The sequence below is a fragment of the Sabethes cyaneus genome, chromosome 1 (genome assembly GCF_943734655.1).
Source record: "Sabethes cyaneus chromosome 1, idSabCyanKW18_F2, whole genome shotgun sequence".
In the NCBI taxonomy this organism is placed as follows: Eukaryota; Metazoa; Arthropoda; class Insecta; order Diptera; family Culicidae; genus Sabethes; species Sabethes cyaneus.
The window spans coordinates 117,658,522-117,677,490 of record NC_071353.1 but is presented as its reverse complement, the minus strand read 5'-3'; the positions used below and the strand labels follow the sequence as shown (position 1 = coordinate 117,677,490).

At 41.5% G+C, this 18,969-nt stretch overlaps 1 pseudogene; it reads left to right on the top strand.

Annotated features, from left to right (window-relative positions):
* Positions 1-7,154: 7,154 nt before the first annotated feature.
* Positions 7,155-15,821, top strand: LOC128746154 (3-hydroxyacyl-CoA dehydrogenase type-2-like; annotated as a pseudogene).
* Positions 15,822-18,969: the final 3,148 nt, after the last annotated feature.

Here is an 18,969-nt window from a genome sequence, read left to right as displayed (position 1 = left end):
TTAAAAACAAACGATCAATGGTTTATACTAATATGTATAATAAAAACAATATTTCTCTTTCTAATTTCTATTGTTTTGTATGGAAAAAACTTGTCCACGTGGACATTTCTCATACCCCCCGCCCCTTCCGTGGACAAGCGTGGACATTTTCATACCCCCACCCCCTCTAAGCCGTCCGCGTGGTATATGGATGGCCCCTACCTAATTAGCAAACATTAGGTATTTTAATTTTCCCAAAAAAGTGGCTGTTTCACCATATTTTATAGCTCGTTCGTTTTTTATTTCAATTAAGTCAATATTTGATAAAAAAAAATTAATAAAAAACCAAAATAAAGCGATTTGCTGTTTGACAGATATCAACCAAGCCGATTGATTGACATGATGTTGACATGAAGTTCTCTCTCTCGTCTATGTTTCCGATAGAGCTCTTCATTTTGACCGAGTTTTTGACAGCTCTCCCAAGAAACATTTATGCGCTGAATAAACACTTTAGCAGCTATAATTATTCAGCCATAGCTGAATATGCATCGAATAAAATTTATGTAAACAACTGTACAATACTTATTCAGCCGAAATTGGAGAACTTATACAACCTATTTTATTCGAGGCTGAAAAGCACTTGTTAAGCAGTTATATCGCCTCTGTGCGCCTTGTTTCCAGCTTTGCGCAAATTGGTTATTCAAAAACGCGCAAAAGCCTCTACCCAGATAACACAAAATCGTAATAGAAAGTTCACATTAAATCGTTTTCATGTCAATTTCACATTGGAATTGTATAATGATTAGAATATGTCAATTAGAAGTGAATATTAGGTTGTTTTGCAGTCGTGCGTGTCCTCATATACAATTCATGACTGTGAATTATAAAGCAGTATAGACAATTGCAATATTTGATTATATCTTAATCATAGATTCAGGAGTATTTAGTTGCGTGTTATAAAAACTACGCAAAATAGAATTACAAATAGTTATCAAAATTTTCGCACGTATATCGCCTCCACTTTGATACATATATGTTCTTATATGGCGTGAAATATAACTTTTTCGTTCAGATATGATTTCGTATATCTCAGTTGCAATCGAGATATACAAACCAAATGGTTCTGGGTATTAAGCTACATTACAGCTTCAAAGCAGCTATTAGCAAGCCCGAAGCTTGACTTAGATGTTTAAGAGCTGAAAAAAGGTTTTTATTTCTAATACTAAACCATAGTTCAGCCACAGGTTGAATAAATTCAGCTAAAAAACGTTTGATCAGCCTAGAATTGTTACTTGGGTAGCTGCTTTCAAAACTGCAATGGAGCTTAATAGAGGCGTTTGCGTGTTTTTAAATAACCAATTTGCGCAATGCAGTCAATTCTATTTTTAGAACCAGAAATAGTTTTGCAATGCTTTTTCAGTCGCTTAATCAACGTCTTATCAATATTTATGCAGCCAAAAAATTATCTATTTTTAAATTTCAAAAAGAATAGAACGCGTCATATTTATTTTGCTATGGCGTCGTATGCTATGTTTTAAATTTTGAATAACTTGAATTCGTATATGCAAGCTAATCAAAATTGCACGTCGTCATCTTTCGGGAATTGAACCGCCATCTTCTGATCCATAAGCACTCATCGTATGATTCGCCCCATCTGCATCTGCAGAACAGACAGTGAAAATGTCTTTACACTTGAAGCAGTCGATAATGTCGATAACTGACATATTTTTGCTGCCAGTCGAATTGCGAAGCTCTATGATCTGACAGTATGTGTGCTGTGAACCGAATGAAAGCTTGGTATTAGTTTGTAAAGCCACTTTAACACCCTTAAGCTGCTTTAAAGAAGTTTGAAAGCTGTGAGCCTAATGAAAGCGTCTACTGGTTTATAAAGCCACTTTAGCACCTTTAAGCAACCGTAAAACGGTTCTATGTTTATGGCTGTTTAGAAGCGGATTATTTAGCAGAGCTTTGGAGGAAAGCGGGTTTGGAAAAACTTGAAGTAGCTTAAACATCGCTTGGTCAAACACCATTTGAGTGCTTACTTTATGCAGCTTAGATCGTCTTAAACCAACCCGTAAACAACAATTGCTCTTGCTGTTAACGGGTTGGTTTAAGGCGATCCAGTGTACAAGATTTTTCGAATGTCGTAGGCGAAATACGTATCTGTCACGAATAAATATAAATAGCAGAATTTAGTTGGAAAGTTTTTAATTTCAAAAGATGGCGGTTCAATTCCCGAAAGATGACGACATGCATTTTCAATTAGCTTGCATATACGAATTCAAGTTATTCGAAATTTAAAATATAGCTTATGACGCCAAAGCCAAATAAATTTGACGCGTTCTATTTTTGAAATTTAAAAATAGATTATTTTTTGGCTGCATAAAAGTCGATGAGACGTTGATTAAGCGACTGAAAAAGCATTGCAAAACTATTTCCGGTTCTAAAAATAGAATTGACAGCATTGCGCAAATTGGTTATTTCAAAACACGCAAAAGCCTCTTTTAAGCTCCATTGCAGCTTTGAAAGCAGCTACCCAAGTAACAATTTCAGGTTGATCAAACGCTTTTATAGCTGAATTTATTCTACCTGTGGCTGAACTATGGTTTAGTTTTAGAAATAAAAACCTTTTTTCAGCTCTTAAACATGTATATTTAGTGGCTGCTAATAGCTGCTTTCGAAGCTGCAATGGAGCTTAATATAGGCTTTTGCGCGTTTTTAAATAACCAATTTGCGCGAAGCTGGAAACAAGGCACACAGAGGTTATATTTATAAAGGGCGATATAATTGCTTAACAAGTATTTTTTCTACCTCAAACGAAATAGGTTGTATAAGCTCCAAATTCGGCTGAATAAGTATACATAAATTTTATTCGATGCATATTCACCTATGGCTGAATAATAATGGCTGCTAAAATATTTTATTAGCGCATAAATCTTTCGTGGAAGGGCTGTTTATTAAGATGACAAATCGTTTATTCAGCTAGTGTAGCACAATTATTAAGAATATTGACGGGTTGTGGAGAGGTTGAAGATGCGTCTAATCTGCTTGTGACACTATTATGTGAAGCAGCTGATTTACAGCGCATTCGTTGGCTGCTTAATCACTACGAATACAGAGGCATTTACTTCAATTTATTCAGCGTCTACCACCTGTATTCAGAGTTAAATCAGCTGTGACCAAATCAGTAGCATGGTACCATTTAAATTAAGTCAGCATGCTCGGGTTTATGAGGATTTGAAATTTTATCGTAAATGAATCCTTCTTCTGTTTTATTCAATCCCGCAACCGTAAACCGTAAACCGGGCTATAGGTTTACTATGACGTACCCGGTTCGCGGCGACAGTTCGGTGCACAAAAACAACCTACTCTCAGGACGTGGCTAGCCACGATAGCAAAAGATTTAATAAATGGGCAAAAATCTACCAGTAGTGAGGAACGTGCTTTTCGAGGGAGAACATTTTGAAAAAAGTACTCATTTTTCGAACGAAGACAAAATTTAGATTTGGTCTCACCAAAAACTATAATTGCAGAAAATATTGATTGCGTTATACTGGGCAAACGTTGACTGTCTAATCCACTGCTACTCGTTGGACTACAACTATAAAAACATTCTTCGTGTTACTAAACCGGACAAACTCTTTGATTAGTTATTTGTTTGAAATCGAGTCCATGTTACACAAAGTATTTGGATATTGGAGTTTTCGACAGCTTTTTTGCGACCCAGTCGCTTAAAAAAATTAGAATAGTTTTAAAATACTTTAAATAACCCAGTAAACCATTTGGTTTGTATATCTCGATTGCAACTGAGAAATACGACATCATATCTGAACGAAAAAGTTATATTTCACGCCAGATAAGAGCATATATGTACTAAAGTGGAGGCAATATACGTGCGAAAATTTTGAGGATTATTTTTAATTCTATCTTGCATTTTATACAGCGGTTTTTATAACACGCAACTTAATACTCCTGAATATATGATTAAGATATAACTAAATATTGCAAACATCTATAATGCTTTCTAATTCACAGTCATGAGTTGTATATGAGGATACGCACGACTGCAAAACAACTTATTGTTCACTTCGATTTGACATACTCTAATTATTATACAATTCCAATGTGAAATTGACATGAAAACGATTTATTATGAACTTTCTATTACGATTTTGTGTTATCTGGGTTGTGTTATCTGGGAAAATACTTTACAGTAAATGTCTGAAACTACTTCTACTAAATTCTTAAAGCTAGAACCTAAATTTGCAGTCTTCAATATTTAAGTTACACTCAAGCCTTTTTTACACGGGGGATACGTGCCGTGTAAAAAAAACCGTTTAAAAACACCGCGTTAATTCGAAAAATGTTGTAAAAACCCGCGTTAATTCAAAAATCGTCGTAAAAAAATCGCGGTAATTCAAAAATAACCGAAAAAGCCACTGAATTTAAAAACCACTGAAAAACCGTGTTAATTCGAAAAATGATGTAAAAAACTGCAAGGTATACAGCCCTAAGGGTTGTACGAAAGGGTGACGTAGAACTATATCAGATCATCAGATCAAATACTAATGTAAACTGCATTTCTGGCATATGTATGTTTATAAGAATCTGTGAGTGCCATTGTTTACGTGAATGTTTAAAAGAGAAGAGCGAAATATTCACATTCATTGCTTCATTTAATGCAATGGTGGCTTTGAAAATACGTGGACGAGGGTTCATGAGTGCAACGCCTGCCACCTTTGAAACATAGAGGTTTCTTTTAAAAATCACTTGTGTGCATCGTAAAGATTGAAATGGTAATGAATGATTAATTTCTGTTTTATTTGTGTGAGAGTCCTTATCCTCCTACCACAGGGGTGAGGGGTCTCAAACCATCATAAAATAAATAAATTCATGCCTCCAAAAACCTCCACATGCCATTCCATTTGCTTGATTAGCTCTCGAGTTATGAGGAAATTTGAATTTCATTTGTATGGGATCTCCCCTTCTTAAAGAAAGCAAAGGTTCTAATACACCATAGAAAAAATTCCCCCCCCCCCTCCTGTTAAAAGACGAATAGGTCTTATTATACCATAGAAAAATCCTGCCTTCTAAAACCCCCACATGCCAAATTTGGTTCTATTGCTTGATTAGTTCTAGAGTTATGAGCAAATTTGTATTTCATTTGTATGGGAGCCCCCCCCCCTCCCTCATAGAAGGGGAAGGGGTCTTAGTACACCGTAGAAATAAAATCTGCCTTTGGAAACCCCCACATGCCAAATTTGGTCCCATATGCTTGATTAGGTCTCGAGTTTTGAGGAGATTTGTGTTTCATTTGTATAGGAGCCCCCCCTCTCACGCCCTCCTTAAAATTGCTGGTCATTTTCTCTATCCAACGACATATAAATTGTTCAGTTTCGTTCAGTAGTTATTAGCATTTGAAATCTTTCATTCAAACGTTACACTTCTATTATCGTTTTCACAAAGTGCTACCCAGTCCCAGTATAGTAAACAAAGACGTAGTCCTACGTTAAAAAACCGCGTTAATTCGAAAAATGATGTAAAAAACCGTGTTAATTCAAAAATCGTCATAAAAACGCGTAAATAAAAATCATAAATCATAAAAATAAACCGTGTGAAAAGACTTGAGTGTACTTTATATTGAGATATATTATGAAGCGTTCATAAATCAGCTTAGCAACAAAATTATGGAACAGCACGTTCTACATAAATCACATTTTGATGAATTCAGGCTTTTTACCATCAAAGTTTGAATGCGTCCTTGACAAAACATCTGAATGTTTAAAAAACACGCTACATCACCTCTATATGATTCACATACTCAACGGGATACTGATTCAAACTTCGAACACTTAAGCTATGCTGAAAGTTTCCTCAAAAAAATGTTCAATTTTTTTTCTGCCCCCTAAAGCTGTTATACCATGACAATTTATTACCTTTCGAGGAAAAATATTCAAAATGAAAATAATATATAGTTTTACAATAAAAAACACGAAAAAGTTACAGTTCGGTTCATTCAAACTTCGAACACTTTCATGGTCGACATACGTTAAAACTATGATGGCGTCTTTTGCAACCAATTAAGAAGCGAGGATTGCCAATTGGACAATGTTTCATTATTTTCAATTTTTCAATAGTGCGTACTTTGAAATCAATAGGTTTCTATATTAGGGTTGATGCGTAGAAGATTTTCCGAACGATAGGGCCAAAAATATTTAAAATCGATCGGGAAACCGCTAAGCTATTAGCGCTCAAATCTATCATTTTTCGTGCCACTCGTATTTTTTTAAATATTTCGGAATGACACCCTGTCCCAAACCTTGCCGTAAGACGTAGTCCTACGTCAAAAAAAAACAAATTTTTAGTTTGGATCTACTGATATTCAATTTAAAACAAATTGAGTTAATCAAGTGGAAATAAATGTAAAAATCGATTCTTTGAACTAGATTAGTGGATTTAAAGCAACGAAATTTCGATGTTAACGCAATTAAAATTTTAGATTTCAACCAAATTTAAGATTGTTTTAAACTAGCCACATTGTTCTCCGTGGCATATCACAGGTAGGTAGACTAGACCTCAATTACCTGCGGAGTTTCGATCCTTCGTTATTTTGGCCTTATAGAGATTGCTAATTTGCGGTTGTGTTAGTGGTTTGTTTTCCCAGGCGTATGAAACTGAAGGGTAAAGATGCTGCTAACATCTTTTTACGCTTCCTACACGTCCGACACAAAAAGAAAAAAAGCAAAAAAGTAACTTTGTTCGAGCTCTTACCAATACACATTTAGAGTTAGAGCGGGCTACTCACAAATACATTTGGTCCAAGGCAAAGTTTGTTATGGGCTAGATGAGATGTTGGCCACACGAAAAATGTATGGGAATGACATTTGTGACAGTGGGGTGGTTTTCCCCCAGTTTGAAAAACGTCATGGAAAAACCAACAGCAGCAACGACAAATCGCGTGTACGCATACGCGGCATAGTGTGCGTACGGTAGCTGTCAGCAATCTCAATTAGGTTGTATCATTAGTTTATTCTGCTACGAACTACGTGTATGTTCTACTGGAGTAAAAATTGCAACTTATACTAACCGTTGTTTATTTTTATCGTTTGCAGCTTAAAATTCTCGCATTGAGTTGAGTCATTACCAAAAGGACAAAACGCGCCACAAAATCAGCAATGGACCAATCCAAACTGAAGGAACTAGCCATCCAATTGTTTGACTTAAAGGCTTTCAAGTTTTATGAATGCAAAACCAAGGAACCGTTCTACTTTGACCAAGAAGTCATCATGAGTAATCCGCATATCATGGTATGGTCTAATTTAGTACATTAGTGAGTAAAGTTTATACTAAACCCCATTCTTAAATATATTTCAGAGCACAGTTTCAGATCTGATTTCTGAGTATATGAAGCTAATAAAGGTAGGCACAGAAGTTTATCTGTATGATGCACCATGCACCGCCACCCCTGTAGCGTCACTTGTATCAGCTAAGGCTGGAAACACTGTTCTGATCCGTAAGGAATGCAAAACCTACGGTTCGAAACCGCTGATCGAGGCAAATTTCAGCACCGGCGACAAGTGTCTTATCATCGCGAACGAAGTTTATTCCGGTATAGCTGTACGGGATGCAGCCAAAGTTTTGCGAGCGAACGGTAAGTTACTTAAGGCACTATGTAGCCTTCTTGTGTAAACTTTTGTAACTGCCTTTGGCGGTTCGCGTGTTAGCAGCTCATCTCATACTCATTCTGTTCTGGGCTTATTCTCTATATGCTCTTTCACTTTATATTACAGTTATAATATACATATTAAATTTTCTATTCCAGGACTCGTAGTGACGGATGCTATAGTAGTAGTGGATCGTGAACAGGGCGGTATTAAAAACATGAAAAAAATGGATATTAGGATTCATTCTCTTTTCTCGCTGTCATTTCTGCTCAATACACTGCGCGAAGCCGGGCGCATCAAAGAGAACACAGCACTGGCCGTATCGAAATACGCCGAGGCTAATCAAATAGATTTACCAGTTTATGACGAATCTGACCAGCATCACGAGGACATGTCTTATAAAATTGCTACATTTTCACTAGGCTTAGGATATCTGTTTCATTGTTTTTGTTTTTTGTATAAGATAATGAACTATCCAAACTGGCTTTTGCGATGAATTCTTATCGAGTATGATTGTAAACAGTTTCAAAATATATGATTGGTAAAATGAAGAATTGGGTGAATTTTTACTTCAGTACCGGCGAATGTTACAGTTCCTTGTGATACAACGATTGAAAAAGTTGTCCTGTCGGGCATCCGTCTTTACTGGGGTGGCTCTTGCCGTAACAAGAATTCCTCTCCATTGTACACGGTCCTGGGATACTCGTCGCCAGTTCGCTGCGCCTCTCGACACACGCAAGTCGGCTTCAACCTGGTCGAGCCATCTAGCACGTTAGGCCCTTCTATTTCTGGTGCCAATGGGGTTCTCGAAGAGAACGGATTTCACTGAACAGTCGTCCGGCATTCTTGCGACGTAGCCTCCCAACGTTCATCAGGTGTACGATGGAAATCTCTCCAAGCAGTGCCTGTAGCTCGTGATAGATACGGCTCAGCCACTCTCCGCTTTCCATTTATACTCCGCCAAAAATAGTCCGCAATACCTTTCGTTCAAATACGGCATGTGCACGTATGTCTTCTGTAAGTAAAGTTACTGTCTCAGGTTCATAGAGGACTACCGGTCTGATTAGCGTTTAATACATCGTCAGCTTTGTGCGGCGGCGTATGCTCCTAGATCGAAGCTTCTTGCAGAAGGAAAAGTAAGCTCGATTTCCTGCTTGAATGCGTCGTTGGATCTCCTTACTCGTATTATTGTCGGCGGTGACCAGAGATCCAAAATATACGAACGCATCAACCACTTCCAGTTCATCACTATCTATAGTCACTGTCCGTGGGAGGCAAACGTTGCTTTCTCTGGAGCCTCTTCCTACCATATATTTGGTTTTCGACGCATTAATTTGCCACCCTATCCTCCTAGCCTCCGTTTTTAGTCTGGCGTAGGTTTCTAGTAATGATGTCGAGGTCGTCTGCGAAGGCTAGAAGTTGGCTTCTCTTGTTGAAGATCGTTCCTCTCGATTCGATGCCCGCTCGCCGGATCACACCTTCAATAGCCATATTGAATAACATACAGCACCAGTCCATCCCCTTGCCGCAAGCCTCTGCACGATTCGAAAGGACTCTCGAGTGTCCCCGAAACGCGCACGTAGCACATCACTCGCTCCAGAGTAGCTTTGATCAGCCGCATCAGTTTGTCCGGAAAACCGTACTCGTACATTATCTGCCATAGCTGTTCTCGTACAACTGTATCGTATGCTGCCCTAAAATCCACGATAGCTTGATAAATTCTGTATCGAAAGAAATTCGTATTTTTATTATTTTTGACTGAGTGAATTGGTATTCTTTAGAATATAATTTAGAATGATTGATGTCCTTTTTCATTTTTGAACGTATATTACCTACAGTGGCCATGTAGCACATACTACTTACTTACTTAGGTGGCTTGCGATCCTAAGACAAAGCCTGTTGAACAAAGTTTCTCCATGTAACTCGGTTGAGGGCTACCGCTCTCCAATTCCTCGGACACCGAGTACTCTCCGCCAGATCTCGCTCTACCTGGTCTAACCATCTTGCTCGCTGTGCTCCTGATCGTTTTGTTTTTACCGGATTTGAGGCGAACACCATCTTTGCAGGGTAGTTGTCCGGCATTCTTGCAACATGCCCTATCGATCGTATCCGTCCAGCTTTAGCCACCTTCTGGATACTGGGTTCGCCATAGAGCTGTGCGAGTTCATGGTTCATCCTCCGCCTCTATACTCCGTTTTCCTGTACGCCGCCGAAGATCGTTCTTAGCACTCGTCGTTCGAAAACTCCGAGCACACGCAGGTCCTCCTCGAGCATTGTTCATGTTTCATGCACGTAGAGAACAACCGGTCTAATAAGCGTCTTGTACAGGGTGCACTTTGTACGGGGACTTAGTCTGCTCGACCGCAATTGCTTGTGGAACCCATAGTAAGCACGACTTCCGCTGATAATACGCCTCCGAATCTCACGACTGGTATCATTGTCCGCCGTTACCAGTGAGCCAAGGTAGACAAATTCATCGACTACCTCAAACTCATCGCCGTCGATCAATATACTACTGCCCAAGCGGTGTCGTTCGGCCTCGGTTCCGCTGGCCAGCATGTACTTTGTCTTAGACGTATTTACCTTTAACCCAATCTTTTCTGCTTCGCGCTTTAGTCTGGTGTACTGTTCAGCCACCGCCACAGATGTTCTGCCGATAATATCCATGTCATCGGCAAAGCAGACGAATTGACTAGATTTGTTGAATATCGCGCCCCGCGTGTTGATATCTGCTCGGTTCAAAACACCTTGTAACGCTATGTTGAACAGCAGGCATGAAAGACCATCACCTTGACGAAGCCCTCTGGGTGATTCGAATGAACTTGACAATCCACCCGAAATTCGAACACAGCACTATGTACCATCCATCGTAGATTTAATCAGTTTGATGAGCTTCCTGGGGAAGCTGTGTTCGTCCATGATTTTCCACAGCTCTTTGCGGTCGATGGTATCATATGCGGCTTTGAAGTCAACGAATAAATGATGCGTGGGAACTCTGTATTCACGGCCCTTTTGGAGGATTTGCCGCAGTGTAAATATTTGATCCGTTGTAGACCGACCTTCGACGAAGCCGGCTTGATAAGTTCCCACAAATCTATTCGCAATTGGTGATAGACGGCGGAAAATGATTTGGGACAGCACTTTATAGGCGGCATTGAGAACGGTGATCGCTCGATAGTTCTCACAGTCCAACTTGTCGCCCTTTTTATAGATCGGGCAGATAACCCCATCTTTCCACTCCTCCGGTAGCTGTTCCGTATCCCAAATTCTAACAATTAGTCGGTGCAGACAAACGGCCAGCTTTTCTGGGCCCATTTTAATAAGCTCCGCTCCGATGCCATCTTTTCCAGCTGACTTGTTGTTCTTTAGCTGCATGATGACCTCCTTACCCAAGTAACCAGTAAGCACTTAACACTAGTCCTTGGACAACATTATATAAGCATACAGAACTATGATTAAAAGCATATTTTTCTTTATATACTTCTGTAGAACTCGCATAATGCTAAAAAGGCGAAATAGCGGGTTATTAAAATGCTACGCCACAAGCATCAAATAAACATTATCAGTGTTTGTTTGAGGCTTAATCGAAATGTCATTTTGTCTACATTATCGACGTATCGAAAAAGTAACGACGGCATATCGTTTGCTTGATATGGAAAATAAAAATAGATTCGGTCGGGATTTAAAAAACTAAAAAAGCAAGCGATTTTTTTTTGCTGCATCTCAAGAAGAGCAGGATAAACAGAACCATTTTTTGAAATGGTGGATAATGTTACCACCTAGACAGGGCTCGAACCGGGAGTTTTTTTTTTCCATGTGTGGACTCATTACTGCGACCAGTATAGTTGATCTATTGTAATATCGCCCGGGTGTTTGCTGTATGACCTGCACTGCATTTCTTTTTGCTATAATCGCTATTGAGTGAGCGATATGCTTATTGAATTTTATGCGTGCTTGCGTGTATTGGGGTTTACCATTCCTTCAAAGCTTAATCTACTTTACCCACTTATTCCTCGCTGCCAGCACTATCCCACCATATTATAGCCGTCCCTGGCGAGGACTCATTCGTACCTCTGACCAGTACACTTAACTATAGGAGGGACATTTGCACTGTCAAGAGGCTTCAGAGGGTAAATATAGAATTCAGCACGAAGGAAGGGTAAATGGAGGGGCCTGAGAATAAACCCATGCTAAAGTCACTTGACATCGAATGGCTTGATTCTACTAAGATTCGAACCCACGACCACTCGCTTGTCAAAGCAGACTCGGTAACCTTGCGGCTACGGAGCCCCCCACATGACTAACCGGGAGTTAGTCATGCAACCTCATTCGTTTCCTTGCACCTTTGCTATCTGAACCATAGCGGATGTGATTGAGTGAGTTGAAATTAGTCGTATTTAAATCTTGGTGATATTCCCTCTCATATCATAGTTACTTGTCCTGCATTACCAATAGGGTAGAAAAAGACGGCTTTCGTTGGGTGGAAGAGGACACGAATAGTGGCCGTAGAATAGCAAAATAAGAAGTCAAGTACAAGCCGTTTATCAACATTTACGGCTCATTTTAATGCAATTGACTAAATGCATTATATTGTTACGTTATATGCGCATATATTGCTTTCTTTAATGCTGATTTACGTTAATGCTTCTATGCATCAACAATGTTATTATAGGTTTTATAAGCATTAAGATTGCTAATATACAAAAGTTTGGCACTTGGGATGCGGAATTATTTTCAATATACGGTTTTAGATTAATGCTTATGGTTACTTGGGTAACTTCGCCTATCGTTGGAGCTGGCACTTCCCCGTTTGTTGCACCGTCGAAATCGCTTTCCCCGCCGCCAAGGTTCTCCGCCTGGGCGCCATTCAGGTGTTCGCGTAGAACTTTCGCGTTTCCTGAGAACGATGCAGCCGCTCCAACTCTGCATATTCCTGCTCTTCCAGGTAGCACTTTTTCTCCCGAAAGATTTGGTTTCGCTGCATCTTCTTCTGTTTGTGTCTTTCCACGTTCGAACGTGTGGCACTGTGCATCTTGGCCGCCCGCGCAGCGTTCTCCTCATCCATCACCCTCCTACATTCATCGTCAAACCAATCGTTCCGCTGATTCCGGGCCACATGCCCGATGGAGCTCTCCGCTACACTGCTGATGGCTGTTTTGATAGTCACCCTTATTCTGCGAGTCACATGACTCAATACGACAATTGTCACTCGCCGTGACTCGCCACGGCGAGTCGAGTCGCCTAAGTGACAATCGTGTCACCTAGGTAAGAAACCCTTGTCACCTAAGTGACAAGGCGAGTCACCTAGGTGACAATTGTCACCTGAGTCGCGGTGACTGCAACATAGTCACGACACTCGCCTCGCAGAATAAGGGTAAGTGTTACAACAGTCTTCGAGAGGGACTTCGTCCAGCTCATCCTCTTTCAGCAGCACAGCTTCGAGTGAATGCGCGTAGTTTGCGGCGACGTCTGGCTGCTTCAGCCGCGCGAGATCTAGCCGAGGCTGGCGTCGGTACCAAATGTTGTTCACAACGGAGAGTCTTGGGCGCATCTTAACCATCACTAGGTAGTAGTCCGAGTCAACGTTAGCGCTTCGATAGAATCTGTCGTCGTCGACGTCGATAATGTCTGAGAAGTGCCGACTGCCGATCAAAACGTGGTCGATCTGTGATTCTGTCTGATTTGGTGACCTCCAGGTGTACTTGTGATGGATTCTGTGCTGGAAAAAGGTGCAACGTACGGCCATATTCTTGGAGGCGGCAAAGTCGATAAGTCTTAGGCCCATTTCATTGGTCCGCTGGTGTGCACTGAACCTTCCAATCACCGGTTTGTATTCCTCCTCCTGGCCGACCTGAGCATTGAAATCCTCGATGACGATCTTGATATCACGTTTTGGGCAGCGGTCGTATTCACTCTCCAACTGCGCGTAGAATTCATCCTTGTCGTCATCGGTACTTCTGAGGAGAGGGCTGTGCACGTTGATAATGCTTATATTGAAGAATCAGCCCTTGATTCTCAACCTGCACATTCGAGGATTAATTGGCCACCACCCAATCACCCGTTTCCGCATCTCGCCCATCACTGTGAAAGCTGTACCCAGCTCGTATGTGTTGCCGCAGCTCTGGTAGATGGTATGTCCATCTCTGAGCGTACGTGCCGTTGAGCTCTTCCAGCACACCTCCTGCAGCGCTACGACGTCGAACCTGCGACTCTTCAATACATCGGAGAGCACTCGAGTGCTCCCTTGAAAGTTGAGAGATCGGCAGTTTCACGACCCGAGTTTCCAATCCATCGCGTGGGTCTATTCCGATTGTTCCAGTAAGAATTTCTTTGTTCTTCGTTCCATGCTTTAGTATTTTTCGTGGTGACGGCTTGCAAAGCCTGCTACACCAACCCCCTGTTTCGCCGAAGGGCCAACGAAGCTCGAAAGAGCCCTCCTTTCCTGTCAGCATACGACCTTGGCTTCCACCGGGGTTGGTTATCCGATCTCCACCAAAGTTGCTCGTATCCCGGCTGGTACCACGAGGAGGTAGCAATAGGAGTTGCTGAATAAGAGGCTATGAACCACTGTAGGGTCTATTTTATACCTACAGGTGCACAAGACACCGACGGTACGCATTATTCAGTCGTTTACCAGCCCCATGTGGCACATAGTCCCGGAATTATTCCGGTGATCCTTGAGCGTGCGCGATATGGCTTTTTGAATTTTGTCATATTTTTGAAATCTGTTTTACATGTTTCGATGTGCATTTTTTTAAACAAATCATTGACTGTACACATATCAGTTTTTTTGATAAATCCACAACCTATATGGGGACTGTGGAAAACCCGAGAAATTGGAGACATACAGTCAAAAACAAGCCAAGTAAAAAATATCACAAATATCGTTAATTTACACTTTAACTCTATGTTCTAAAGCTAAACTATTTGATTGTTGAGCGTCTACTGTTTTTGTGTCACAGGTCAAAGAAATTCAATCTCTTTCTTTACACCTTGATTTGTCCTAAATTGATCAGAGACCTCCACACACAATTTTAACATTCCTATACTTTTGCATTTTAAAAATCTTTCTTTTTGGCAATATTCCTCCGAATTTCCCCCCTTCGATGCTGTCTCACTTCCCGATAAGGCCGGCTAGGCCCCGGACAGAATGCACAACTGCAAAGTCCACAGCTATTCGGCTGATAACGGCGTGCTTAGCCGATCAGTTATCTCTGGGTTTTGGCGATAACAAAAAACAATTCACCTGAAAGTTAGTATATTGGCGAATTCTGCTTTGAAAGCATGTTGAAGGTTTTCTTTTCTTTCCACATCGTTCGATTGAGCCTGTTTTGTTTATTTGCAATTTGAAATTTTCTTTTATAGAACGCTGTTTCGTTGGTTACCGGCGGAGCATCGGGGCTGGGCCGAGCAACCGTTGAACGATTTGCACGGACCGGGGCACGTGTCATTCTGGCAGATCTCCCAACATCCCAGGGAGAGGCAGTTGCCAAAGAATTTGGGAGTAATGTGCAATTTGTGCCGCTTGATGTAGTTTACACGCTCCATGTGCTCGTTCTGCAATTCTAATGCTTTTGTTTTTAGGTACTATCGGAGGACGACGTACGCGAAGCTCTCAAAGAGACAAAAAAGTGTTTCGAAAGACTGGACATCACCGTCAACTGTGCGGGTATAGCATTTCCAGAAAAGTTGTACGATTGGAAGAAGGATGAACCGCACAGCTTGGATTCGTTCAAGCAAATTTTGAACGTAAACGCAGTGGGAACGTTCAACGTGATTCGTCTCGCCGCCGGACTGATGGGTAAAAACGAACCGAACTCTGATGGGCAACGGGGAGTAATCGTTAATACCGCTTCCGTTCTGGGATACGATGCGCAGTCGGGACTGACGGCCTACTCAGCATCTAAGGCAGCTATCATCGGTATGACGCTTCCGATCGCTCGTGAACTGAGTGGTCAAGGCATTAGAGTTGTTACTGTTGCACCTGGGTTCTTTCAAACGCAGATGACTGGCTATTTGCCAGATAAGCTGGCGCAGTTTCTTGTCAGCACAATTCCCTTTCCGAAACGACAAGGCCTTCCAGAGGAATTTGCCCATCTTGTGGAGGCGATCGTAGAAAACCCAATGCTTAATGGAGAAGTGATTCGATTGGATGGCGCTGCTCGGTTCAATGTTTAATTTGTAATGGAAAAAGTCTGTTATTTACCTTAATAATTTTAACGCATGCCCATCGTTTTGTTGATTGATTTTAATAAACTTTAAAGTACAAGCAAATTGCAAGGCCGTGATTTGAAAACTTTAAAGGAGTCTTTACTCTAGGTTGCCGATCCGATAACTTCTTTTCATCAGTTGCGATCTCCCCCTGCAGCGGTTCTTGCTCTGTGGCATTCTAATCTTTTACGTCTATAAAATCTTCACCGTCAGACTCCCCCTCTTGCCCAACTGCCAAGGGAGAACTCAATTGCTCTCCGACGTACTGAAAATTAAGTTCGATGTAGTAGCGCTGCACTACGGCTCAATTGTACGTACGTTCGATGATGGTCACACCAGTGCGGCGAGTGTTCTAGCTCGGACGTATGTGGAGCGATCAATGCGGCTGCTACCCAGATTGTACTTGGACTACAAAACCGCTGGAGAGCCGATCAACGGCGAATAAATAGACTAACTACTATAGTCCAGTAGTTATCTGAGAGGGTGCGTTAAGCACAACAGCTCCTCCCTGAAGTAATATCGATAAGGTGGTGCCAGGAGGGATTGTGGCTGGAGACTCGAGTAGGGTTTTTAGTGGGTCTAGATCCTCACGCCCCATTAGGGGGGTCGGGATATGTAACCCCACTCATTGAGTTGTCTTCTCAGGTGTCTGATAGTACCGTATCTTCTAAGGTGCTGAGCAGATTTCCCGTTAAAAAAACACCAGTGCTGCGGCAATAATGGTCTACAAAACCAGGATGCCATTCGTGTTGTTTCACTGGTGAAAAAGCGTGGCCGACCTTCAATCGCTCAACTTCATTTCCTTCAAAGTTGGCATTCCCCTGGCGTACAAAAATGCGGCTTTGAACCCTTATACTTGGCCGCAGGGAATTGTATTCAGAGAATTCGACGATGCTCGATCGACTTTAGCGGTACGGCAGCCCCCTAACGCCCCGGCTCCTCCATTAGTTGGACCCCATGATAACTCCGATGCTGGTTCATCATCTGTCACTCCAATGGCGCTAACTCCAGTCCCATTAGGACTCCCTTCGACTACAGTTCTACCACAGACCCCTTCAGTAAACGGAACACTGTTTCCGTATCTTCAACCATTATTAGATTGCACCGAGTTCCCACCAGCCGACTTCCATCAGTTCGACGCTACTGCCATCTTCAGACGACCGCTTATTTCATTAAATAGCATGACACTGAGACGCACTGTTGTTGGTATCATTGATGCCCCCGAACCCCCACCGTAGCCATGCCATTGCCCCCAGCGTTCATCAATCGGTCCCGGTCGTACGTGTGAGTGCAGGAAAAGGGGCTTCCAAAACTCTCTTCATGGCAAGTACACATTTGTTAACCCATCACGACCCAGGTATACCCAAATTTGGACCAAATGAAGTGAAACTTTGTAATCCATTATATTATGGCTCGAATGTGTCGGATCGTCATTTGGAATGGTTTTAAAGCCAACATTTCGCAGGTTTTATATTTCATACGCTTAGTTTCAAACAAACAAATTACAACGTAGTTTACATATTTCTTATCGAATTTTATGATAGACTTTACATATAAAAACCATTTTACATTTCAGGTAATGTTTCGTCACGAAATGCAGACTTTTTCATGCGTTTTGGAGACAAAGTTTTTTTCGCCATTTTTTTCAACTTTTTTTCCGCCATTTATCACAACTTTGCACTGTTGCAATAACTATTGAAATTCAGCAGTAAACAGGTTTTGAAGACGGGGTATGATACGGTATCATACGCTAGGACATAATGGGTTAATACCCATTCGTCCACTGACCCGTACCGAGTTCCTAGTATTACGCACTTGCATGATCCGTTACCGGTCCTTACTGAACAAAACTTTGTTGACGTTCCACATTTGATCCGTTCCTAGTTTTTAGTTTATCGCCATCGAATTAGAAGAACGATAACGGAAATAGTCAACTTGTTGGACTAAGAACACCGCGACGCATATTTGAAAGCTCAATGGAGGCCTCTTCTCAGATCTACATAATCTGGCCGTTTGTTGCCAGCGTTCATCTCAGTCGTCGCGGTCCTCCAACCTACTCTCACAGGCAAGTACTCACAATTCCACGACTTTGTACTTCCTCATCGCTCTTCCGGTTCCAGCCCGGATTCATGTAGTCTCTCTTCTATCCTAACAAACCGTATACTATCAAAACGTCGGAGGAATGAACAGCTCTCGCGTTGTGTACCAGTTAGCCTTCAGCGATTGCTGTTATGACGTATACGTCCTCACCGAAACCTGGTTGAATCAAAATACGACGACGAGCCAGTTGTTTAACCACTCATAATCCGTTTTCTGACAGGATCGGTCGCGTTCGAATAGTTTTAAAAGTACTGGAGATGGCGTTTTATTAGCGGTTCGCTCAGGATTCAAGTCCCGAACAGTTAATCCTCCAAACAGTTCGGCAGTTGAACAATTATCGAGTCAACGACGAAAACCTGATGGACAATCATCTTAAAGCTATCAACTGGGTTGTGTCGCAATTAAAGCCTATAGCAAGGTGAGTTAAAATAGGTGATCTAGTTTTCACAGTTTGTAGAACAGAAGTGCGCGGAAGGATTGGTTAGCAACCATCGACGTTGTTTATACATTCAACAGTTTCCGCTTTGAAAATTTCGGTGATCGTCAAGGGTAACCCAGCGGGGGTGAAAAACCAATTTGAACACCAAAAAACCTCTCTTGACTAACCTTGGCCTAGAGATAAAATTATTTTGGGTGATTTCAACTCAAGTGCGATCCCTTTGCAGTGATCCCTTTAGTGACGAGCTGTGCGCAAACTGTACGGTTACAGAAGTTCCGGTACCACTCATAAAAATCTGCAGGCATCATCCCCTTTACTAACGCAATTAAAGATCAGGCCACAGCAACGCTTCCGGGATACTTTCGAAAGCCTCTCATATGACTTTAGTAAAACCAATTTCAACGCTATGAACGATTTTCTGGGTTACGTTGACTGTGAGGAGCTTCTCCGCGATTATGATGCTAGTCTCGCTGCATCGACCATTTTGTTACCATTCGTCGGTAACTTTATTGTCCCGGAAAACATCACTCCGTCACCAGTTTTCGACGTTGCCCCGGCATTAACCAGTAATTCGCC